The following is a 27,104-nucleotide window of genomic DNA, read 5'->3' as shown; positions in this document are numbered from 1 at the left end:
AAGTATTATCCCCCTACTCACCTACTATTATTCTGACCACTCAGGGGTACATTTTCATATTTTTACATTTGTTACAGTTAAAGAAACATTTTTCTATTTCTCTTTTTTGTAGTATAGTATAGAAAGACTGATGTCACAAACCATTGTTCTTTTGTATTGTAGTCATATATTCAAGCATTAACCACTTAACTTTACCATGTATGACCTTGTTGAATATATGGCTCTGCCATATTTCAAATCAAACTAAATAATAAAAAAAAAGATTGGAGGAAAAAGGAATGTGAAATTATAAAAAATAATGTATAAACTGAATACTATCATTACAGCTATAAAGCCCATACAGTTACATGAATACAATACTTTCCACTACAGTGGTCCTAACACTTCCACATTTTTCATTCAGTAGTCTTGTGATGTGTTTTAGACACTTTCTATTTAGGGTACCATTCAGCCATATGAAAGATGCAGATTTATTATTATTATTATTATGGTTATTTTGATTTTTATGTTTTATTTAAATAGGTAATTTTTAAATTTTTACATTTATATGCTGCAGATTTAAAAAGAGGTGGACTTCCAGTCAAAAGTAGAAATCTCCTCTTTGTTTATTTGAGCAATATAATAAAACTTTTATATAAACCACGTTTTGGATTGCTGAATACCTAATTGCAAACAACTCAGACATTCAGCAACCCTCTTCACTTCCACTGACAACATTTACCTTGCGCAGCCAAATATGACTGCACACAAGCACTTCTCATACCATTATTCCTCCAGCCCTGACCCATCACTGCCATGACACACGAGCGTCCCCAATAGGGGAAGCAACTCCTCCAATCATTCTAGCCTTGCTTTGGCTTTTGGGATTGATGGAGAGCTGTAAGTGGTACACAACCAATGGAGGATTGTGGTCACGGGCAGGAAATAAATTGCCCAAAATAAAGGTAGAAAATGGTGATTTTTGTAATTTAGGGCACATCAATCACTTTATGGTTATCCCTTCTGTGTACCGGAAGGACAGGGTAGAAAAAAGAGGGGGACGGGTATGTCTATGTCAAGAATAATGTAAGGGTGATAGAGAGGAATGATATTATGGAATGGATGATTACTGAGTTAGAATGGGTAGAACTCCATAGGGAAGAAGTAAACGGAAAATTAATTGTGGGGGTTTGTTATAGGCCAACCAACCAAAGGGAGGAGGTGGAGCTGGAATTTATATCACTGTTGGGTAAAGCAGCAAAGCTGGTATCAGTCATCATATTAGGGGACTTCAATTATGCCGACATTGACTGGGAAGAGGGGAATACACACTCCCAGAAGGCCCGTCTCTTCATGAAAACCTTACAGGAAAACTACATGTCTCAGTTGGTGGATTCTCCTACTAGAGATAATGCAGTGCTGGATCTATTGATCACTAATGACCCAGACCTAATCTCGGAGGTAGGAGTCCAGGAAACCTGGGCTCTAGCGGTCACAGGATGATCACATTTAGCATAAATAAGAATATAACAAGACAAGAGGGGAACATAAGAACGCTAAACTTCCGAAGGGCAAACTTTCCCAAATTGTGCTCAATGATGGAAAGGGTAAACTGGGACCAAACCCTAGGAACACTGACCACGGAGGAAAAATGGGAATGCTTTAGGAACATATTAAACAAATGCATCTCGCAGTGCATTCCTATGGGAAATAAATTTCGAAGAGACAAAGCCAAACCTGGCTGGCTAAACTGTAATGTTAAAAAATGAATTGTCCCCTAATACGTTTTTTAACATTACGACCTTCAAGAAATATAAATCAGAGGGAACATTGTCGACTTTCCAGCAATACAAGGAGGCAAATAAGAAAAGTAAATACGAAATCAAAATGGCTAAAATCAACTTCGAGAGACAAATAGCGGAGGATAGTAAAAAGAACCCTAAGAAATTCTTTAAATATATCAACAGCAAAAAAACAAGGGCAGAGCATGTTGCACACATAATTAAGGATGAGTGGAGGATGGTAACAGAGGACACTGAAAAGGCAACTGTGCTTAATGCTTTTTTTCTCCTCAGTCTTTACACAGGAAAAGGAGGGGTACACTGACCATGACTGTATGGTTAGCAGTAATTCACAGGACTTGCCGATATGGCTAACAGAGGGTGATATCAGGGAAAGGCTGGATAAAATTAACACAAATAAATCACCAGGCCCGGATGGCGTACATCCAATAGTACTCAAAGAACTTAGTAAAACTATATCTAGACGACCACTGTTCCTGATCTTTGCTGACAGTATTATGACAGGAAATGTACTGGGGGATTGGAGGAAAGCTAACGTGATACCGATATTCAAAAAAGGGCAGGTGCATGCCCTGGGAAATTATAGGCCGGTCAGTCTGACATCAATAGTATGTAAACTTCTGGAGGGGATGATAAGGGACTATATCGTAGAGTTTGCTAAAGACAACAACATCATCAGCAGTAATCAGCACGGGTGTACTAAAGGACGTTCTTGTCAAACCAATCTCTTAACATTCTACGAGGAGGTGAGCTGTGAGCTAGATAGGGGGAGACCAGTGGATGTGGTGTACCTGGATTTCACTAAGGTGTTTGATACAGTTCCCCACAAGCCCTTAATTTATAAAATAAGGTCTGCAGGCATCGACCACAAGGTTTGCTCTTGGATACGGAACTGGCTAAAAGGGCGTGTCCAAAGGGTGGTAATAAATAGCGCATACTCAGACTGGTCTGGGGTGGTAAGTGGGGTCCCCCAAGGTTCAGTCCTGGGACCAACCCTGTTCAATTTATTCATAAACAGCATTGAGGACGGGATCAGTAGTTCTATATCAGTTTTTGCAGATGACACAAAATTGGGCAGGGCAATAACTGCACAGCATGAGGCAGATATCCTACAGAATGACCTGAACAAAATAACAGAGTGGGCAACGACATGGCAAATGAGGTTTAATGTGGAGAAGTTTAAGGTTTTGCACTTGGGGACTAAAAACATAAAAGCACAATACACTTTAGGGGGGGAACCTTTGGAGGAATCAAAAATGGAGAAAGATCTGGGAGTCTTGGTAGATGATAGACTAAGCAATAGCATGTAATGTCAAGCGGCAGCTGCCAAAGCCGGCAGAATATTAGCATGCATAAAGAAAAGGATGTATTCCAGAGATAAAACTATAATCCTACCACTTTATAAAACTCTGGTCCGACCGCATCTGGAGTATTCTGTCCAGTTCTGGTCGCCAGTCCTCAGGAGGGATGTGTTGGAGCTGGAGAAAGTCCAGAGAAGGGCAACTAAACTAATTAAGGGATTGGAGAACCTTAATTATGAAGAGCGTCTACAATCGCTTAATTAATTCTCCTTGTAGAAGAGACGCCTGAGAGGGGACATGATAGCAATTTATAAATACCTCAATGGTGATCTCAGCATAGAAAAAAAGCTATTCAGTGGCAAGGATTGCATGAGGACTCGAGGACATACAATGCGATTAGAGGAGAAACGTTTTGACCTCAGGCAACGCAGGGGGTTCTCTACTGTTAGGGCTACAAGAGTGTGTAATTCTCTACCATAAGAGGTGGTTTCTGCGGGAAGTATGGCTACTTTCAAAAGACTCTTGGACGTACATCTCAAGAATCAGAACATTAAGGAGTATGAGAGATGATTACGGCCACGTGCGCCTACACAGGTTGAACTGGATGGACTATTGTCTTTATTCAACCTCAACTACTATGTAACTATGTAACTATGGTACATTTATGATTGCATGGAACTCTTTGGGTGCAAGGGTTTTCAAACCCCTTAAAGAGGAATTAAAGTCTGCTGTTTTTTTTTTCTTTTTTCTTACCTGGAAAGTAAAGACATAATGTACTAGTATGCATTGCATACTATGTGACACTTACCTCAAAACGAAGCCCTCCTTGTCCTCGCTGGAGGCCGCATCCATCTTCGGCCGTCTTCCTTCAAGGTCCACGGACTCCGTCTGTGCTACTAGCCGGAGCCGGCCGTCACGACACAGGGCTCTGAAGAAACGGCACGAGCGGCCGTTCCTTCAGAGCGCATGCGCCAATGACGTCATCAGCACAGTATACAGTAAATATCTCTTAAACAGTGGAGATACTTACAGTACCTATAGGTAAGCCTTATTATAGGCTTACCTATAGGTGCAAACATTGGAGGGGGGTTTACAACCACATTAAGTGCAAGTTAAAAAAAATGTAATTAACAGTATTTATTGGGTTTAGATCTACTCCACCCAATCTGGCTTGAATTTTGGTGGTTAAGATATCAATATATGCCCATGGTCAAATGTTTTAGCCCACCGTAAAACTTTTATAAAGAAAATACTGTCATACATATAAGACCAGATCTTTCATCCCACCCATCTGAGCTGATAATACCTGGAGTCATGTTCTTGTAATAAGCATGCCCACCAAAAAGCTAAAATACTGCTGTAGAAAGCTATTTACCTGCCATGGCCGCAATGTCATGGCATTTAAATACCACACCAATGCAATGCCATGTCTAGATGACAAGTAGCACCACCTGTCGAACGCCATTCAAGTCTGTGCTGCAACCTTGAGCCAAGCACTTGGCTTGCAGTTGCAGTGTATTAGCTCCATTATAAATTGCTGCTTGAAAAAAAAAAAGTAACAAACATATGGCCCTGCTTGGAAAAAAAGACATTCAGGAAGCAGCAGGATTGCCTCCTGAGCATCTGACAGCAGCTGCTTTGCCATGTTCTAAAAGCAATTCACAGGATATTGCTTTTCAGAGCATGAGCTGGGGTGAACCTAGAAATGGGTGGAACATGTAACATGTTCCAAGGGGAACACAAGTATATGGTACAACAGGCACACATCAGGAATGAAATATTGGGGTAACATATTCTTCTTCTCAACTTTTTTAGATGGACTTGTGTGGGGAAGAAAGCAGCTGAGATAAACACAAAACCTTGTGTTTATGAGCCCTTACAAAGTTTTGTAAGCACCAAATGGAGAACACGTATTGCTTTTTTCTCTGCACACTGAGAAAAATCCGAAGCTTTTACGGTAGTTAAAAACAACATAATTAAGAGCCCACAGCTGAGAAGAAAACACATTAATAGCAAAGTAACTGATGTTTTAGAGACACTCGTCAACAGTGGGCAGTTGGCTCCAAAATGGTCAGAATGCTTGGTAATGATTGTATTCGAATCAATGGAATAATTACTGGTGATGCTGGTAAATGAGGCTGAAAGATGACAGACATTAAGATGTCTTATAGACCTTGATGTTACATTTGTACTAATTGGCTCTAGTGATACTAAACTGGACAATGAAACTGTTGCTCAGCCCTCTGCCAAGTAGGATTGTAAAATTGCAGAATACTTAGGCATCCATACAGGGTTCAAAACACATGTGAACATTTTACCTAAATAATAGTAAAATATTAGTAATTCTGTTCAGCCACTCCTGAAATTCTTACATTTGTATACAATACTGCCAGAAAGCCTGCTCAATAATTGATGAATTATTACACTTGTGACGTCATCTTTCTTTTCTCCCAGGTGCTTGAAACATGTTAGGGTAACAACAATTTGTAATGCCTGCTTGGGCAAGGTGACCGTGTCTCTTTAGGATGTTTATATATTCTTGGTAAAACTATGATTTAAAACAAGAGCTAAGCAAATCAGTTTGTGAACTAGGCAAATTCAACAAATTTAATCTTCACTGGCAAATCACAAATTTTCAATTCACCTGAATATGTACTTACAAATGTTCCTGATCTGCAGAGTATCATAAAATTCATGGAACTTGATTGCCTTGATTCATGAACTGCGCAATTATCCACAGATGCACATACTCAGTGAATGAAAAATAAGAAAAAAATGAGATTCATGGATCGATGTGCTTATCTCTGGTGAAAATAGGATCAGATAATTGGGTCTTTTCTTTTGTCAAGTACTAAAACACCTTCTGACTATCCCTGTTTTGGAGGATCAGTCAGACAAAGAGGTGGAGGCTATAGAAAATACTGGCTTGCTTTAGCGGATGTGGGTAGGGCTCACACAGATGTGAGCACAGTAAGCTTGCCCTACATTATTTTTTTAAAATATATTTATTGAACAAAGGATTTATTGTACATGTATACACCACACATTTGGCTAATATAACAATATCGAGTGATACAGTCAAACAAAGGATTACAAACGGTCTGTTGTGACAATATGCAAAGTAGAAGCCTGTGTGTAAACTCAGCATTAAATCAGAGTTGTGTAATGAAACACCTTTCCGACTACATGATTGGGAATCAACAAATTTCAAAATTGGGAACAGGTGTGGGAAGGCATAAGAAGGGAAGAAAAAAAATAGGGGGGGGGTAGGGGGTTGAATGCCCTAGGGTTATCCAGAACATGTGTCAGCTTTGGCAGCAAAAATAATGTTATCTTCAGAGATTCATCAGTTGTTGGTCAAAGTCTGCCAGTATGAAATGGGAGACCCATGGATCTCAGATTTTCTTAGATTTAGGCATGGAGTCAGTAAGTTTAGCCGTGTTGTGCATTCTATTCTTAGTGAGAAAGTTGTGGACAGCCAAACTTTTGCTGTCATTTGCTTAGCTGCCATCAGGAGATGCGTCATCAATTTAAATTGGTGTTTTCAAAGCATGTCCAGCTTCAGATAAAGTAAGGCTTTCACTAGATGAAAGGAAATTGGTCGACCCTGTTATATTCTCCGTGTTGTGAGAGACACAGGACTCTGGTCTGGAACAACGGTTGTTTATTCAGGACTCACTGTACAGCATTACAGGACAGCTCTGCATATCAATACATCTCTACATGTGTCTAAAGATGGCCACTCTGCCCCTTGACCCTTGTCATCACTCCTGGGTGGAGCCAGCCTTAAAGTGACAGTACATGTGAAACCCTTCAGGTATAACACCTTCCATCCATACCTAAAAAAAAAACAAAAAACAAAAAAAAAAAAAAACAACAAAACGAGAACAGGCATAAAACAGTAACTCATAATTGTCCAATACAGTCCTCCAACTCAGGAGATTTACATGGTTTCTTCCATGTCCGGATGTGAGAACAACTTCCAGGGAAGCTCCGGGGAGAAAATGGCAGCGGATCACTTTCGGCAGACCCGTCGAAAGTCTCGTAACCGGTCTTGCATTTGAAACCGGTCAGGAGGGCGACAGTGTCGTTGAGGACGGGCACCCAGCGACTCGGGGCTGGAGGAAGCAGGGCTGGCCGGAATGGACACCGGCGGGGCCAAGAGGGGATTCCCTAGCTCAGAGGGTGAGCAGACCTCTGGACCAGGGCTGGAGGGCTCTGTTGGAGCTGAGTTCAAAAGTTCAGAGTCTCCCCAAGCATCAGTCTCAATGCCTCCTGATCCGGTAGGAGCAGATCCTTGAGACACTGGAGGTGCAGCCGATGTCAGGGATTCGGGCAGCTGAGAACGAGGACGCAATTGGTCCGCATGCCTTCTGCAAATGGAACCATCTTCCAGGCAGACCCTATACATTTTGGGTCCCAAAGTCTCTGCGACGATAGCAGGAAGCCAACGAGTGTTGGAAGCGCCATAAGATCGGGCCCATACCTTTTGCTGGGCTGTAAACCGGGGAATCTCGTCGTGTTCGACCCTCTTGTCTTGGGACTGCCGTACATGTTCCTGGACCGTTTGAGGGCGGAGCATATCCAAAACAGTCCATGGCTGCCGACCCAAAAGAAGTTCAGCTGGAGTTTTCCCAGTGGTTGCATGTGGTGTGGTTCTGTAAGCAGAAAGGAAGGAGTCCAGCTGCTGGGGTGACAGGGACTGTTGTTTACTTGTAGCCACAGTAGCTTTGAAATAGCGTTTGAAGGTCTGTACAAACCTTTCTGCTTGACCATTTGTAGCCGGGTGGTAAGGTGCGGTCAACTTGTGTTTGATGTTGTGGGCAGTCAGGAAACCCTGAAACTCCTGGCTTGTGAATTGTGCACCGTTGTCTGTGACAATTTCTCTGGGGTATCCAAACGTAGCAGCGAGATGTAACAGTATGGAAATCGTCGCCTTAGTCGTTGGCTGAGTAACAGGAACAACCTCAGGCCACTTTGAATGGGCATCAATAATGATCAAAAAGGTGTGTCCTCTGATCGGGCCTGCAAAGTCCAAGTGTAGGCGAAACCAGGGAACCGTGGGCCAAGTCCAGGGCTGGACGCACCCTCGAGGAGGGTCTCTCGCAGTTTGTGCACATCCAGAACACGCATTCACATATGTCGTGATATCGGAGTCGAGGTTCGGCCACCACACATAGCCTCGGGCCTTTTGTTTCATACGTGTGCCCCCGGGATGACCAGTATGTAGCAATTCCAGAATGTGTCTCCGGAGGGTCTGTGGAACGATCACTCGGTCTCCCCATAAAACACAGTTGCCAGACACAGTTAATTCCAGACGCCTACGGAAGTAAGGCTCATAATCCTGTGTGACAGTTGCAGGCCAACCGTACCGTACCCAGGAGAGTATTGTCTTAAGGAAGGTATCCTTGGCTGTATGGGCTGCTACTTCCCCGGAAGACAGAAAGGACAGGCTGGTGTAACGACAACTCTTGACAGGTGGAGAAGAGTCTGTTAATGTCCTTGTCAGACGGGACATGGCGTCTGCATTAGCGTTGGCATCATGGCTGCGATACTGGATTTTGTAGCTATATGCTCCCAAGAATAGGGCATAGCGTTGAAGACGGGCTGCAGTCGTCTGGGAGATGCCTTTGTCAGGGCTAAAGATCTGAAGGAGTGGTTTATGATCAGTCAGTATGGTGAATTCCCTACCATACAGGTAAAGATGAAACTTCTTAATTGCCCATATGAGCGCCAGAGCCTCTTTGTCAATGTGAGAGTAATTGCTTTCTGCTTTTGTCAAGGACCTGGAGGCGAATGCCACAGGTTTCTCTGACCCATCTGGTAAAACGTGAGATAGTACAGCCCCTAGACCATAGGGTGAGGCATCACAAGCCAAGGTGAGAGGCCTTTGGAGGTCATAGTGCACGAGCATGCGTGACGCCAACAGCTTTCGCTTAGAAACTTCAAAAGCACGTTGGCATGCAGCCGACCAGTTCCATCTGGAGTGTTTCTCCAAAAGCTTGTTTAATGGAAACAAAGTGTGTGCTAGATCCGGCAGGAATTTGTGGTAATAGTTCAGCAAGCCCAGGTATGATCGCAGCTGCTGGACGTTGGTCGGGGCTGGAGCTTTTACTAAAGCATCAACTTTGGCTTCCGTGGTGTGTATACCCTCTGCATCCACAAGGTGGCCACAAAACACCAATTTAGGTACCATGAATTGGCATTTCGCCAAGTTCACTTTTAGACCCTGTTCTTGCAGTCTCGCCAACACAAGCTCCACATTATGCTTGTGTTCCTGGTCCGTCAGGCCCGTGATGAGCATGTCATCTAACAGGCACTGTGTGAAAGGAATGTCCGCCAAAATCTCATCCATTTTGCGTTGCCAAATGGCTGGGGCGGAGGCTACCCCAAACACCATCCGATTGTATTCATACAGTCCCTTGTGAGTGTTGATTGTTAGAAACTTGCGGGACGAAGGGTGGACCTCAAACTGTAAATAAGCTTGCCTGAGATCAAGCTTGGTGAACTTTTGACCTCCTGCAAGAGAGGCAAAAATGTCATCTACTCTGGGTAGGGGATACTGGTCTATCTCCAGTTGAGAATTTAGTGCCATGCGGAAATCGCCACAAATGCGTAAGTCCCCATTCGCTTTCTTTACTGGTACAACTGGTGATGCCCACTCGCTGTGCTCTACCTTTGAGATGACACCTTGTTCCTCCAGCCGGCTTAGTTCAGCTTCCACACCTGCTCGGAGTGCGAAAGGTACCGTCCGAGCTTTGAAGAACCTAGGCTGGGCATTGGGTTTCAGCCTGAGTCTCACACAGTCATGCTTTATTTTTCCCAAATGGTTATCAAAGACTTGCGGGAATCGCTGTTTCAGGGACTTCACCCATCCCTCTTCATCCCCTGATGGGATGGTCACGCTGTTGCAGGGGTTAATGGCGATGTCTGGCATGCCAAAGTGAGCAATCCAGTCTCTCCCAAAAAGAGGGGGTCCCCCATGTTCTAGGATATATAATGGCATTCTCTTTGTCTGACCCTTGTAGGATACCTGTACTTTCACGTACCCCAGTGGGTGGAGTATCTGCTTTGAATATGTCTGCAGTTTGATTGGTGTTGGACGGACAGTTGTTCGGATCAGAAGTTTTCTCCATTGTTTCTGGGTGATAACTGAAACTGCTGCTCCTGTGTCTACATCCATCTTGAGTTTCTTTCCTTCCACGGTTACCTCTACAGTCATTGCTGAGGGTGCTGAATGCATATGATGTATGTCCAATCTGTGGAGCACTTCCTCATCCTCTGATTCAGATGACGATGTATATCTTCCCACCATATATGCCTTTGTCCTGGGGTTCAGAGGTTGTTTATTTCGCACCTTCTTACTACGGCAGACTCGTTTCAGATGGCCTGCCTTTCCACAATTATGACAGAGCTGATCCTTAAACCGGCAGACTTTGTGATCATGGTCTGTATTCCCACAACGGTAGCAAGCTGACGTCCTGGTTGGTGAGGTTCTATATTTACAGTTAGCTGCAGTTTGCTTGACTGCTGTTCTGAAAACTTCCTCTTTAACCTCTTCCCTTCTGCTCTGGGGGTTCAAAGCTTCTGTATCTTTCACAGCCATTTCCATCACTGAAGCTATCTCAATTGCCTTTGTAAGGGTAAGGTCTTTCTCTGTTAACAGTCTCTTTTGGCTAGACTCACTATTCAGTCCCATGACAAACTTATCCCTCAGTGCAGTTGGTAAATACTCCCCAAAAGAACAGGTTGAGGCTAGTCTGCGAAGGGCGAGCACATAAGCCTTAATATCTTCACCCGGCTGCTGCCGCTGATAGAACCTGAATCTTTCTGCAATCTCTAGTGGTTTAGGCTGGAAGTGATTCCCTAACAGTGTCAGGAGCTCTGCCAAAGTCTTAGTTGCTGGTTTTTCAGGGAAAAGGAGATCCCTAAGAGTGTCATATGTCCTAGCACCAACCAGTGTCAGAAAAACTGCTACTTGCCTGTCGCCTGGGATGGCATTTGCACAGAAATATTGTTCTAATCTTTCAATCCAAGAAATCCACGTTGTCTGTTCTCCATCAAATTCACTTAATGTCCCGATCAATGACATTTTCCTGCTGGGCTCTGTGGGTTTTGTATTCCTGACAATCCAGAGTTTTTTTTCTTCCTTTCCTTTCTCACACGGATAGTAACCTTGTAAATCCCATCCTCGTCGCCACTGTTATATTCTCCGTGTTGTGAGAGACACAGGACTCTGGTCTGGAACAACGGTTGTTTATTCAGGACTCACTGTACAGCATTACAGGACAGCTCTGCATATCAATACATCTCTACATGTGTCTAAAGATGGCCACTCTGCCCCTTGACCCTTGTCATCACTCCTGGGTGGAGCCAGCCTTAAAGTGACAGTACATGTGAAACCCTTCAGGTATAACAGACCCAATCCTAATAATGGCATCAATAGATCATAACTCGCTGACAAAGAGGTTGGACTACTGGGCACATCCAATATGAAGTCATGTACTTTGGTCAGGACAGCCCTGGAAACAACACCCCATACTTCCTGAGATTAATTAGGCCATCAGAGGAGGGACAAAATACCAGCGGTACATGACGTTAGCATTGGTTTCATTGGTAGCATTGGTAGCATTGAGAACAAGTAGCAAGTAGTCTCCCAAATTATAACCATTGTTCCTGTTCAATAGTGATATTAAGATCTTTAGCCCTTTTTATTAATATGAAAATTAAGTGGTAAAGAAGGACCACCAAGCAGTAAGTTGTACAATAAAGAGATTAGCTTTGGGAAATGAGGGTCATCTAGACATATGCATTCAAAAAAACTCAAGGTTGTTCTATCTGATGGGGATTTCTTTTAGTGTTAACATCATTTATTATTTGTAAATATCATAATAATTCCACATTGGGAAGGTTTTAAGGCAATCTGTCTGACATTTGTGTGTGTGTGTATATATATATATATATATATATATATATACACACACACACACATCTCATATATCATATAGTGCTCTATCTTGGCCTAGGGTGGCACTTTGCAGGGGGGCAGCAAAAAAGCTGCAACCCGCACACAAAAAAAAAACAGCCTCCTCCTGGCTCCCGCACGAAAAGGGTCCCCCGCCAGCTTGCGCTTTGCTTTTAGTATAGTGCCAGTCTAATGGGGCGAATTGGGCCGGAGGGCAGGGTCCAGGAGGCAGATCAGTCTGGCACCCCCATAAAGCGGTCACGCTGCTAATTGCCGGTATGATAATACTGGCCGATGAGGACATTCAGACAGACCACAGGCCGCCAAACACACTTAATACAACTGGCCCGACGGCCGCCAATGCTAATAAGTGTGGCACTGCAGCCTAATGCTCCGCCTACCCTCCTCCGCCCCCAGGTATGGCAGGCATCATGTCAATAATATCATTTTGTTTCTTTAAACATCCTTGTCCTTGAGCGAGCATACTGAATTGCATCATATACAATTAAGACTTTTAATTGTATATGATGGCAATAATATTTTGGACCTGCTCACCTCCATATGTGCAATCGCAATATGTCACTGGATTAGTAAGATTACTCCTATCTTATAAGATATTTGGACTTGTGTTTGCTGCCACTGATTATTTCACTTTTTTATATAATGACTATGGACTTCCTAGTCATTATACAATGAGAGGCAGCAAACACAAGTCCAAATATCTTAAAAGAAATGAGTAATCTTACTAATCCCATGACATGAGGCTGTATTAATGGGCACTGATAAGGCTGCACTGATGGCCACTGATGAGGTGGCACAAATAAGCTGCATTGATGGGGCTGCGCTGATAAGGCAGCACTGATGGTGGGCACTGATATGCTGCACCACTGTGTATATATATATATATATATATATATATATATATATATATACACACACAACACTACTTTTTTTCTAAGGGAGTATTCCTTACCATACTCCATGTTCCAATCCACTTCCCTTCCACAATCACTGCTATGCCATCACATACAAAGAAGGACCATTAGCCACTGATCCTACATGCAATCCTATGACCACAGTATGTGCCTTAAAAAAGTATTCATACCCCTTGACATTTTCCACATTTTGTCATGTTACAACCCAAAACTTAAATATATTTTATTGGGACATAGACCAACACAAAGTGGCACATAATTGTGAAGTGGAAGGAAAATGACAAATGGTTTTCAAAATTGCTTACAAATAAATATCTGAAAAGTGTGGCGTGCATTTGTATTCAGCCTCATTTACTATGATACCCCTAACTAAAATCTAGTGGAACCAATTGCCTTCAAAAGTCTCCTCATTAGTAAATAGAGTCCACCTGTGTTTAATTTAATCTCAGTATAAGTATAAATACAGCTGTTCTGTGAAGCCCTCTGAGGATTGTTAGAGAACCTTAGTGAAAAAACAGCATCATGAAGGCCAATGAACACACCAGACAGGTCAGGGACAAAGTTGTGGAGACGTTTAAAGCAGGGTTAGGTTTTAAGAAAAAATATCCCAAGCTTTGCACATCTCACGGAGCACTGTTCAATCCATCATCTGAAAATGGAATGAGTATGGCACAACTTCAAACCTACCAAGACATGGCCGTCCACCTAAACTGACAGGCTGGGCAAGGATTAATCAGAGAAGCAGCCAAGAGGCCCATGGTAACTCTGGGGGAACTGCAGAGATCCACAGCTCAGGTGGAAGAATCTGTCCACAGGACAACTATTAGTCATGCACTCCACAAATCTGGCCTTTATGGACAAGTGGCAAGAAGAAAGCCATTGTTGAAAGAAAGCCATAAGAAGTCCTGTTTGCAAGACCCCGTGTAGGGGACACAGCAAACATGTGGAAGAAGGTGCTCTGGTCAGATGAGATCAAAATTGAACTTTTTCGCCGAAAAGCAAAATGCTATGTGTGGAGGAAAACGAACACTACACATCACCATGAACACCCCACCCCCACCATGAAACATGGTGGTGGCGGTATCATGTTGTGGGGATGCTTTTCTTCAGCAGGGACAGGGAAGCTGGTCAGAATTGATGGGAAGATGGAGCCGAATACAGAGAATTCTTAGAAGACAACCTATTAGCGTCTGCAAAAGACTTGAGACTGGAGCAGAGGTTCACCTTCCAGCAGGACAACGACCCTAAACATAGAGCCAGAGCCACAATGGAATGGTTTAGATCAAAGCATATTCATGTGTTAGAATAGACCAGTCAAAGTCCAGACCTAAATCTAATTGAGAATCTGTGGCAAGTCTTGAAAATTGCTGTTCACAGACGCCCTTCATCCAATCTGACAGAACTTGAGCTATTTTGCAAAGAAGAATGGGCAAAGATTTCACTCTCTAGATGTGCAAACCTGGTAGAGACATCCCCAAAAAGACTCACAGCTGTAATTGCAGCGAAAGATGATTCTACAAAGTACGCCACACTTTTCAGATATTTATTTGTAAAAAAATCTATAAACCATTTATCATCTTCCTTCCATTTCACACTTATGTGCCACTTTGTGTTGGTCAATCACATAAAATCCCAATAAAATACATTTAAATTTTTGGTTGTAACATGACAAAATGTGGAAAATTTTAAGGGGTATAATTATTTTTCAAGGCACTGTATGTAATGAAATCAGTAAAATGGGCAGTAACAAGACCAGTAAGAGGACGGCAAAAGGAGTGGTTTTGGACTGGTCTCTACAACCAGAACAAACAGAAAAATAGACCACGAGACCATAGATTGAGTATTTCTCTGTGTTATATCATCCAATTGAAACATGAGCAATATTTACTTCAACCTCAATGTGGGTTCAGGATTGTTTTGAGCACTACCCAGAGTTAGGGTTTCAAATCACTGTTATTTGACTATCAAATTGTACCCCAAGTGGCATTTTTCTCTGTCTCACTTCAGCCTTAATGTGGGATCAGGATTTTTTCGAGCACCACCCAGAGTTAGGGTTTCAAATCACTGTTATTTGACTATCAAATTGTACCCCAAGTGGCCGTTTTCTCTGCCAGTGTGCATGTGACCAAAAATGCATGGCATGCTAAATAAAGTTTTTGTAAACAGATCTTCCTTGCATTGCATGTAAAACAAAGAGAGAGACACAGAGGTGATACGAAAACTTTGTACATGTGATACATGTGGAGATTCTGTAAGAAATGTCTGCAGATCTCTATCATAAGCAAAATCCCTTCTCTCTTTTCCACCCTGAGGACAAAGTCAGGGAGACTTGATAAAACAATCGATCAATAATGTGAAAGGAGTGTGTGAAGAATGAAAGAGAAAGAAGGAGGGGGAAACAGAGAGCAGAAGGAAAACAAAGAGAGGAGGTAGAAAAATGGAAACAGAAGTGGAGAAAAAAGATGGGAAGAAGAAAGGAAATTTAAGCCCAGGGAAATACAAGGAGAGTCAGGGAATAACCACCGAAATGTGAAAACGTATGCAGGATCAGCACCTAATATACAGCTAGATAAAGTATTATGTCTGAACTTATCACAGCATGCCAATAACGCAACTACCTGAAAGCAAGCAAAGCTTCCTATTGTATGTCTCAAAATGTTTGTCGGCAGGCAACTGTCATGAAATTGACGACAAGAACAAGGTTGCTGGCCACAACCAATCAGATTTAATTTTCTAAATGCATCTAGAACAAAGAATGTGGGGTATGTATTTGTACTCTATGTTTTTATAAACTATTCCAAAATTAACCATTTGTGGGCAGATGATCTCATAAACAATTTTTAAAATTTTGGTAAATTGGGAAATGGTTACCACTTCTATGAGCTTTTATTGCCACCTTTGTGCTTGCTGAGAAAAGCTTCTTTATAACATGTTTCTATGTCCACTGTTACTAGGACAGGAAAGGAAAGGAATCTTTCCAATGGGGACAGAGATAACAATAAAAATTCAATAGAGGTTCTAACCTTTTCTAACTCTACTAAAAATGTGTAATATAATTAGAATTCAAGGCAGGATTACATTGGAGAGGTTCTTGTGTTACTTTCCCACCCAGTTGGTCACGTCCATGTGAGGGACAACAGCAGTCTGCTTCCTCTAGGCCTAACAATAGCACTCAATGTTTTAGCACAAATAGGAATATGAAAGAGGGTGGTGGGAGCATAGCATATCTGTAGGTTGCACTTGTAATGCATTCCTCAGTCTTCTGCATGTCTTTCTAACCTTTGGGTTTCCTCTCTTGCAGGGCTCATTGAAAACTAAGGTTCAAGTCATAACTTTGTATTAGAATTCAAAACAAGACTGCAATCGAGAAGTTCCTGTGTTGCTTTCACACTCAGCCAGTCACTCACCACCTCCATGTGGGGAAAAGCAAGTTTACTTTCTCTAGACCTAAAGGCCCGTACACACTCCGATCTTTCTCTCTCTTTTTAGCGTTCATAACCGTTTTTAGTTGACAGTGCATAAATGTTCACGAAATTTCTCGCTTGATTTTTTTTTTTTTTGGGACATTTGTTCCTAGACTTCCAGGTCGTCAGCAACTTCAGATCATGCGCAGTCTTTCGTATCCGATTTTTCACGGACGTACTGCATACACATTAAGATTTTGGTGTTTGTCCCTTCGTTTTTTTTCGTTGAAAATGTCAGCATCGGCTGCTGAAAGTTGTGTACACACTAGCCGAAAATTGTACGATTTTACCTCGGACGGGAATTTTCGGCAGATTTTCTACTAGTGTGTACCCCACTTAAGAGTAGCACACCATGGCAGCTGGTATCTTCAAGGTTTTTCTTCCAGGAAAGGGAGATCCTTGCATATCACTGATGTATCTCCTCAAGGCAAAAGCCCTGGAGAGAAGTCCATGTGCCAGGAAGTGCCTCAGATATTTAATACAACTCCTAGTATGCACAGCAGGCCCCAACCCTGCTAATTGGCCAGGTATTAAACATGCTTATTACAGAATTGTAGCCAGGTGCTGGGCTACAGCAATATGGAGAAGGAGACATTGCCTTTTGTACTTCTCTCCTTCGCCTGAGATATTTATGTTATGATGCACCGTTCTCCTCCGGCCAGCAGGGGGAGAGCTAAAGCCAAGGAAATTGGCTCTATGCAGAGCACTGAGAATCCTGAGAGTTGTAGTTTGTGATGCAGCCATATATAGGGAAGTATGGGCTCCTTACAATACATATCCCAATAAGCACTGTGCAGTAGGAGGAGTGGATGATTTTTATTAAACTGCCTGGAAAAGCTCCTCCTCTTGGAAACAAGGTAGTTAAAGAGAGCACCTCTGTCTGAATATTTTTTCCTGCCAAAGGAGATCTGAGCCTAAGATTGGGAGTGAGAACATACAGGGGCATCACAGCACCTGCACTGCTGCAGCAGGGAGACTGGAGCATCCACTCACCCTCTGCATTCCATCGCTGATCAACAGAGGCCTTTAGGGAGAGACAGAGGGGGCCCCTTTCAACAGAGAGAGGTCATTGCATCATCTCAGGGACTGGTGAGAGGGCTATTCATCAATTGCTGATACTGCTAGCAGGGACTGAGCCAGTAAGAGCAGGACACCATACCACAACTATACTGCACTCTATACTAAACGGATTCCATACCTAGACTGCACCTATACCAACCCTGTATTTTATTGAACCTATATCGCATCTGATCCACATCTACCTTGCACCAGTGCAATTGCTCCTCCATAGAATAGAACCCCCCGTTACAGGCTTTGTGTTACTGGTGGGATAACCCGGAAAAAATAAAGGAAAAAAATCCTAAAAAAGAAAATTTAAACTGCCACACAATAAAGGGTTGGTAAGCTGCAATTTTTTTTATTTTTTTGCATTTGTGTTAAGATAAATCATGGGGTTGATTTACTAAAGGCCAATAGACTGTCCATTTTACAAACTCAGTTGCACTCTAATGTGCAGTTGGTCCAGATCTTAGTAAATGCGCTTATGTTTCACTTTGCAAAGAATACCCTATCATATGCAAAGAATAAAAAAAAAAAAAAAAAAAACAGCATTTAGGCTTGAACATAATTGGATGATGGAAATCAGCAGAGCTTCAGAGCTTCCCCTCATTTACTAAGCACTGGAGCAACTGCACTTGCAAAGTGATCAGTCCATTTACCTTTAGTAAATCAACCTCTTTTTGTTCTTCTAGTGCAGGGGTAGGCAAACTTTTTTTGCTTTTTTAGATAACTATCAAGCCCCCAAAGGTCAGTAGTGGGTAGGGCAGTGTACAGAGGTTAGTAGGATGTAGGGCAGTGTACAGAGGTCAGTGGGACATAGGGCAGTGTACAGAGGTCAGTAGTTGGTAGAGCAGTTTACAGAGGTCAGTAGTAGGCAGGGCAGTGTACAAAGGTCAGTAAAATGTAGGGCAGTGTACAGAGGTCAGTAAAATGTAGGGCAGTGTACAGAGGTCAGTAGGATGTAGGGCAGTTTACAGAGATCAGTAGGGCAGATGGCAGGGGTGAGCAGGAGAGAGACTAGCACGGCAGAACACAGGATGTCTACAAGGCAAAAGACAAGGGGTCAGCAGGACAGGGGGTCGACCTGGCAGTGTAAAGAGGGGGGGTCAGGAAGGCACAGTACAGAGGGGTCAGGAGGGCCTGGTACAGGAGGGTCTTGAAGGCACAGAGCAGGTGGGTGTGGAGGGCATGGTAGAGGAGGGTGTGGTACAGGGGGGTCTGGAGGAACAGGAGGGCTGCTGTAATACAGCTACTTGTTCTGGAACTGGAGAGGAGGGTCGGCATAGATCAGCACTCTGCATTCAGGGCTGCAAGAGTCCAAACTAGCCAACAGCTAATCCGCAGGGGAAAGGGGCGTGCTGCGGGATGGGGAACCTTTGCCCACACCTTTGTAAACAATTACAGAGTTGTGCTATTAAAGTGATTAAACCATCAGTGATGGTGGCCCCGGACAAATTCACTTTATGACAAAACGTGAAGGGCGGAGCATTGATTCCCGGAAGGACGAGTTGTTGCTGATTTTCTGTCCGGCAAAATTATTTTAAAAAGCAATTATTATTTACTACTGTTGATGTAAGCGCAATTTTAAAGCTTTGGTAATAAAGTTTTAAGGATTTTACACTATGTGGAGCCTTCTGTGTTTTATTTATGACATCACTCTCCAGACGATTGGTCAGATGCTCTGAGAGGATCCTCAGATGGTACCGAAGACCCAGGCTGGGTATATAGCCACAAGTGTCACTGACCTTCTGTAATAGGAGGCCTGTGCGAGCTGGTAAGCGAGAAATTTATTTTCACTTTAACGGCGCAACTCTGTAATTGTTTACAACATTTGGGACTGTGTTTGTATCTCACAGAAGAGTTGCTGCTTTGAAAATTTGTAAAAATAATCTATCTATCTATCTATATATATATATATTTTTTTTTATATATAAATAATAAATTAATCTAAAAATTGATAAATTATTTAAATTATTAGCGCAGTTTCTACTCCTTTTATTGATTCTGCCTAGAACTGGCTGTGCTTCCAGCTTGAGAGCTCAGGTGGTAAGACAGCTCAGGCAATAGATGTTGGGGGGGGGGGAAGCACTTGCAGGTCGGCACGAATTCAATGGTGATCTACCTATCACCAGCCCGAGGTTGAAAAGTAAATCGCGATTGACGGGTTGCCAACCCCCGCTGTAATGTTTCCTTATAGGTTTTATATTTTACAATAAAAAGTTACATACGTGCATGTAATTCTACATGATTTTCACTCTAAATTATGCTTCATAACACATCAATAGGAAAAACAATTTACATTTCTAAAAAACAAAAAATTAACCGCAAAAAAATAATTGTCAGCAATAACTGTTAAAAATCTGGTTGAATATTGGTAAAATATTCAAACCGCGTGGTGGATTAGCAGTTAGCTGTGTTGCCTTTGGTCTCTGGTTTAATTGCAGAATATGTTGGCATTGCATACATGAATAAAATTAAATGAAAACGAAGCTAAACATCAGTGACTTTATAGCAACTGTAAATGTGTCTATGCGGGGAAAGTGCCTGAGCTGGATAACTGACAGAAAACTGGGCAAGTCAACAGACACAGGTGTACGACAATTTATGCATAAAGCATAATTTCGCTGAACAAAGTACACTGTCATTCTCTCAATATTCCTCTAACTGATGCATGTATAGCTAGCTTTATTGGTCAGACGTCAGAATGCAGATGCAGCGCTAATTACATGTTAAAGCATCCAGGCGTCTTTGTAGGCAATAGTTAATTGTGATACACTGCTGCAGGGTGACCATTTATTTGTTCCAGTTTATACTCTTAGTATCAGTAAAAAAAAAAACACATTGACACATAAAAACAGAAACATTTACTAGGACACAGTGGTTGACACCAGAGGCCTTCACTGCCCCCAGCATCTACGCTGGTCCCTGCTGGAAAATTCCGAGGTGAAAACACCTTGAAAATACCTTCACAATTGATATAATCTTACTTGACATTATCCTAGTATGCCAGTGTAATCCCGGATTACTATTTAGTCTGCATCATGCTATGTTTTGTTATCATTGCTTATGCCCATTACCCATTTGATGCTGACATTATCAGGAGTGCGATACAAAAATGTGAATGGGGCACTTCTATGGTATGCATGTTTTCATGTTCTTTAAAGGAGCTCACCTTTGAAGATACATTAAAAAAAAAGTTAAAATGGCTTTGAGAAGATTCACAAATATGTATCGAAACATTTTTATGGGATTATAGAAGCTGAATATATTGCACATAAAGCTCTAATCCCAAAGGGAAATATTTTTCTGCACACAACAATCTTCCTGTTAGCTGCCTCATGAAAGACTATGCAGGCAGCCTGTTTTCTTTAGCTGAATATAACAAGACTACGATGAAAATATAAAAGCAACATCATAGTTTTCTATATCTACCTTAAAATATGTTACATAGGGGCCCTTTGATCCAGGGTTTGTTTATCTCATTTTTGTTGGAGTATCTTTACTCTTTTCTCTAAAAGGTCATATGTTTTTATTCCCTATAATAATCCCATTATACAGCATTTTTTTGTTTATCTGGGTGGCATGAGTTATTCATTTTGGCTTCAAATTCAGCCTCCTAAAAGCGAAAAAATGTTCAGCATGTGCCAAAAAAAATAAAAAATAAAAATCCAAGGATGATGTGAAATCTGCTTTATCAACAGCCACATTTGATATTCTGGTCAAAAGTAAGAAAAACTGAATAATGAAACAAAGGGCTTATTTATTCTCAGAAATGATTGTTTTTCAAATTCCTGTTAATCCTCTTAGAAATCTTAGAAGGTCACGGGGGAAAGGGGGAGCAGTATTGCACCCCTTTTCTCATGGGTTGGCGTCAGAGATAATTCTAAAGTATGTTAAAGCATTCATTTAGCTGTGAGGGAGTAGGATATTTGACTCTGAGGTGAGGGTTATTTGACCTTTTCCTTATGAGGTCAAATGTCCTCCTTCCCGCTTATAATTCCCGCTTAAAGCTTCCCTGTATCCAGGGAGAATTGGCTATTTGACCTTCTCCCTGGGGTCAAGTAGCTCTTCCCGCTCATTTATCCCGCCCGAATAGCCCACCAAGAACCCCTTTCTGGGGTATTTAACCACTTTCCACTCACCCTTTCGGCAAATGACGGCGGGAAGGTGGTTACATTATACTGACCGGATGTCATATGGGGGCTCGCAAAGCAGCGATCGGTGCTGTGGTGTGTCACCGCATCTCTGATCTCGGTAAAGACCCTACTGACGTAGGCTCTTTACCATGTGACCAGCTGTGTCCAATCACAGCTGGTCACATAGTAAATAGGAAGTGCCGTTGATCGGCTTTCCTCAGGCATGAGTAGAGGAGAGCCGATCTGCGGCTCTCCTGACAGGGGGGGGGTCTGCACTGGTAATCAGAGCATTGATTACCAGTGCAGACCCTTGGGGGGGGGTGCTACTAGAACCACCAGGGATGCCCACCCATGACCCCAGGGATGCCCACCCATGACCCCAGGAATGCCCACCATGGCCACCAGGGATGGCAATCAGGGCTCAGGGAGCCTGCCAGTGCCCTCCCCATCAGTGCTGCCCACCAGTGCCCATCATTGCCATCTATCAGTGCCGCCCACCAGTGCCCATTATTGCCCACCAGTGCCGCCTATCAGTGCCCACCAATGCTGCCTATCAGTGCCCACCAATACTGCATATCAATGCTACCTATCAGTGCCACATATCAGTGACCATCAGTTCTGCCTATCAGTGCCGCGTATTAGTGCCACCCCATCAGTGCCACCCCACCCATGCCTCCTCATCAGTGCTCATCAGTGCAGGAAAAAACATATCTATTTACAAAATTTTATAACATAAACAAAAAAACTTTTTGTTTTTACAAACTTTGCTTTTTTATTTGTTTAGCAAAAAATAAAAAACCTTGCAGTGATCAAATACCACCAAAAGAAAACTCTATTTGTGGGAAAAAAATTACATAAATTTGGTTTAGGCACAGTGTTGCATGACCGCACAATTGTCATTCAAAATGCAACAGCGCTAAAAGCTATAAATTGGCCTGGGCGGGAAGGGGAAAAAGTGGCCGGTATTGAAGTGGTTAAAGGGCACCTCAGCAGAGGAATCTAATCGCTTCAGAAACGGAACTGTGGTGTTCCCCTCCCTCCCCTTGTTTGTCGCGGCCAAATTATTATGTGGTATTGTCACCTTTGCTTATTGCATAGGGGGACTAACATTTCTTTACAATATATGGTTGTTTAATTGCGTTTATGTAATGTTGGAAAAATATTTTTGGATCATTTTGTTATTTATGCAACCTGAGCCGTAGTGGCTAGGTTGTTTGAGTCTTATGGTTAATTTTATTATCAAAGTTATTTAATTATTATTTAAAACCAATAATAAACGGCCGCGGCCTTATTTATTTCAACCCAATGCCTGGTTGTATTTATTTGTCTGTATTTTGTATATGGTGATATGCGGTATTATACATTAATGAATTACTGCCTGCCACCCCATAACATATTGGGGTTGATTTACTAAAATTGTACAAAATCTGTTGCAACTGTGCATGGTAGCAAATCAGCTTCTAACTTCAGCTTGTTCAATTAAGCTTTGACAAAAAAACATGGAAGCTGATTGGTTACTATGCAGAGCTACTCCAGATTTTTTTTTTTTTAAATCAAGATAAAAAAGTTTATTGAGAAATCGCACATAGAAACAAAGATTGCAACAAGCAGATTGGATCAAAAGCACATCTACAAATAAAGGCACAGAATCGTAGACAGATCTCAGCAACATAGCCAGTATACAGCATGAATCAAAGAACAGCCTGAACCAAAAACATAACGCAAGGCAACAGTCCCATAACCCAGATCAAAATAATTCCCCCCAATCTAACCTCCAGTGGTCTACCCCACCCCCAGCAATTAAAGTAACAGGCGATCTAGGATCAGATCCGTGGGAGCCATCCCCGGACAGCTCAACCAGACTCCCCAGACTTTCTGGAATTTGGCCGGGGCACCCCTATGCAAGTAAATGTATTTCTCCATGCGAAGAGTGTTGCCCAGTTGCTCCAGCCAGAGTCTATATGTAGGAGGTTCCTTATCAATCCAGCGTCTCAGAATAAGTAGTCGGGCTTGAAACAGAGCTCGTGCCGCTGCCTCCCGTAAGTAGCAGTCATCTATAATGTGATCCAGTATACCCAAGAGGCAGTGCTTGGGATCCAAAGGAATCGCCAAGCCCAGAACCCTGTTTATAGTGGAGGTCACTGAGGTCCAATACTCCAGATTTTGCACTCTCCAGTTTTAGTATATAAACCCTATTGTGTTCTGCTATAGTGTCTTGTGCTGATTGTTATCATTTACATTGTTCCTTGTTCTTTCAGTGGATTAGAAAACATCTCCCCAAAATAATATACGGAAAAGAAGAGAGGGCTGTAGTCATGTCCTTTGATGAAAACAGTGTCCCTCTAACCTCTGTCCCATCTAACCCTATTGATACAGTACAACGAGAGTGCGTTGTCACCCTAGGACAGGAAGGGTGTTACTGGTAGGATGGATCACTAGGTAACAATTCGTGGGAAAAATCCTGAAAAAAGAAAACAAATGCAGCCACCACATTTAAGCACTGGTACTCTGCAATTTTATTACATTCTTTTTCTTGGATTTAGATATGCTTCAAATCCATTCCAACACAACTCCAATCAACCAACTGTACAGAGCTCAGAAATAATCTGTTGATGCTTATTTTAATGCCAATGCCAATCACCTTCTAAAATAAAACACGCTTCTTCGTGCCAACTTTATTCATCTCCACATATAAATAAGGAAGAAAAGCTACAGTGCTACTAAATCTTACTAACACAAGGTGAATTTCTGTCTTCCGCTCATGCAAAGTATAATTGTCATTATTATAAATTACTATAAAAAAAAAGGACAGAACACTATTTAAGGGGTTAACCAGAGGTATTAAACAAGCAAGATTTGGTGCACGAAAATAAAACATATTTTATATAAACTACATTATAGCTGCTGGGTTGGAAAGGTATTACTTATGCAAAGATGTTATCATCATTAACTCAAATCTGTCTCATTATGCAAACATTTTAATTAAACAAATCTGGCAAGCAGACATAGTTGTCCACAGCCACAAATAGAGGAAGCTGGCATAAATGTTTAGACAATTTCACTTTTTAGGCCCACTTCTCCCAGAATGAATCGCCACCCAAAGGTCCATCTGGTTTAAGCAATGGTATCCCTGCTACCGAAGTTGTGGTGTCCCTAAGGCTCCATTCACACCTGGGCGTTTTCAGCTCCAAAAACGCTAAAAAAAACGTTTCCAAAACGCCCAACAAGTAAAACCCCATTCATTTAAGTGGCCCCTGTTCACATCTGAGCGTTTTAACGCCTGAAGCAAAACGCCCAACGCTCAAAAAAGTACATGAGCTTCTTTTTGGGCAGATTACATTCGTTTTCCATTGGTGTCTAGTCAATCTAAAAACGCCTGCACAAAAAACGCCTGCAAAAACGCCCATAAAAACGCCTGAAAAAAATGCCTGAAAAAACGCCTGAAACAAAAACGCCCAGGTGTGAATGGAGCAGTGCCTTTGTCATTCAGCCTCAGTTATGAAGGCGTAGCTATTGCTCTGCCATAGCACCATCTTTTACTGTACTAGCCCTAATGTTGCAGTTTCGCTCCCTCATGGTCCCCTCTTGTGCTGCTCTTCCTAACACAGTTCCTCTAACAGCAAGTAGGCCCCATAGGTTCATCCACATTGACAAACTATAGATCCTCATCTGTTCACTCTATTGCCTCAGTCACATTGGGCTTCCTGTAGCCTTCATCTCTTGTTATTTCTGCACTGCCTATTTATCTGCTAACCTCTAATCCAGTTCATATATTCCAGTCCAATGTGCTAGTCTCAGCTGGCTTGGCTTAGCTGGACCACAGCCTCTTCTAATTCTGAAAAACCTGCTCACCATAGAAGCTTGCACTCTAAATGCATTTTTATTTGGCTGATGAAATGTCTAGCCCAGCCAGCAAATAACAGCTAATGACAATAAACCATTTAAAACATGAAGACAGCTTTTGTCTTCGCTGGCTAGGTGGACTTTATCTGGGAGTTGTAGTCTGCGGCGGATCCGCTGACGGGCTGCAGGCTGGCATCGAGCTGAGCTCAGGAGGAGGAGGGGAGCCATCCAGCTGGGGACGTATGGAGCTGTGGGAGGTACCGCCTCTGAATCCTGGGAATGCACTCTGGGTCCGCTTTACATATTGATCTGACCGAGATCTATCAGGTGTTTTGTCTGGTGGATGTCGCTTTCCTGTGGAGATCGGACGATCGATTTTCAGCCGGAGATTGGCTTATGTTGTGGGCTCGTTTTGACCAGATTTCTGGTGAGTGCATTTCCTTGAGGGTGAGCACCTTGGTGAGGTGGAGGGTCCGGTGTGGTGAACATCAAAAGCATTTCCTGTTCGTGTAGGACTGCCGTCAGTGGACACCATTTGGGCACTGTGCATGAACTGTATTGACTTTATTCCCTATCCCAGTGGATTGCACTGTATTTGAGCGCTGCTAGTGCGTTTTAGTCTGCTACATTTGATGATTGCAAGCTTTATATGCACCTTTATTTATGTTATTTGATGTTATAGCAGCAGCTTACTTTTATATGTGATTTTCACATTGCATTTCATATTTATTTTAGCGCCGGGTGAGCAGGTGTGTAAGTCCGTTGTGCCTTTGTTTTTACTTGCTCCTTTTTTACACGGACTTTATCAATGATAATGTATTAAATAGAATTTAATCTGCCTATACTAAATCTTATTATTGCTTTGACACAAAATACTGTATAATAAGCCATATAAATGACAACTATCATAATGAACAACAATGTCTGATCTCCAAGGAAGCCATGGAGAGGTTACCAATGTTAATAGATATGATGCCTTTACCAAAAAGAAACAGCTGTTTCAATGACACGTAAAATATAATTAAAGCTTTGTCTGGGGGGGGGGGGGTCTAGTAGAGGTATTACTTACCTTACTCTACCTTTTCTCCCACTTCTGATATTGATGACCAGTTCCTGAAAGCCACTCCAGTTGTTTCGCTGACCCTCTTGCCAACATTACTACTTAAAATGCAGGGCTAGCAGTTACTGGTGGTCCTGTATTATATTTGATAATGTTGAGCACCTGCCCACAATCCGGGGCAAGAGAAAAGAAAACCAGATGCAATACGGTAAGTTTTCCTCTATATTAGATCCTCCTAGATTAAATAAGCATTACGTTTGGATGTTCCCAAATATTTTTTGAGTTCCAGCACCTGTTGCACTCTCCATACCATACAAATAATACCAAATTCAAAAGAGAGAGTGGAATTCACTCATAAAAGCCACTGCTCAGTTACTAAAAAATGGGCATTTAACCAACAGTGTCCTGAGAGTTTTAAGAAACTGTAAAGTGATTTTTAGCATTTACCAAAAGCCAAGGAAGGGTTTTGGGAGGAGCTGCCCTTTGAATATATTCAAATACGTTGAAATGGATTACAAATCTAGTTATAATGTTATAACAGGACAACAGTTGAATAAATT

At 42.2% G+C, this 27,104-nt stretch overlaps 1 protein-coding gene across 3 annotated transcripts in view; it reads right to left on the bottom strand.

Moving 5' to 3' along the window:
• LINGO1 (leucine rich repeat and Ig domain containing 1) overlaps positions 1-27,104 on the bottom strand; it is a 589,917-nt gene that overhangs the window by 95,621 nt on the left and 467,192 nt on the right. Inside the window, exon 1 of one of the 3 annotated variants that reach the window (XM_082254208.1) lies at positions 20,938-21,059. The exons of the other annotated variants lie outside the window; for them this stretch is intronic. The gene's annotated coding sequence lies outside the window, so the exon portion shown is untranslated. Of the gene's footprint in view, positions 1-20,937; positions 21,060-27,104 lie in introns of those variants that run through there. 3 annotated transcript variants of the gene reach the window in all.

The sequence above is a fragment of the Pelophylax lessonae genome (genome assembly GCF_965119305.1).
Source record: "Pelophylax lessonae genome assembly, chromosome: 4".
NCBI lineage: Eukaryota > Metazoa > Chordata > Amphibia > Anura > Ranidae > Pelophylax > Pelophylax lessonae.
The sequence above is the reverse complement of the archived record's forward strand: the minus strand, read 5'-3'. Positions and strand labels throughout refer to the sequence as shown.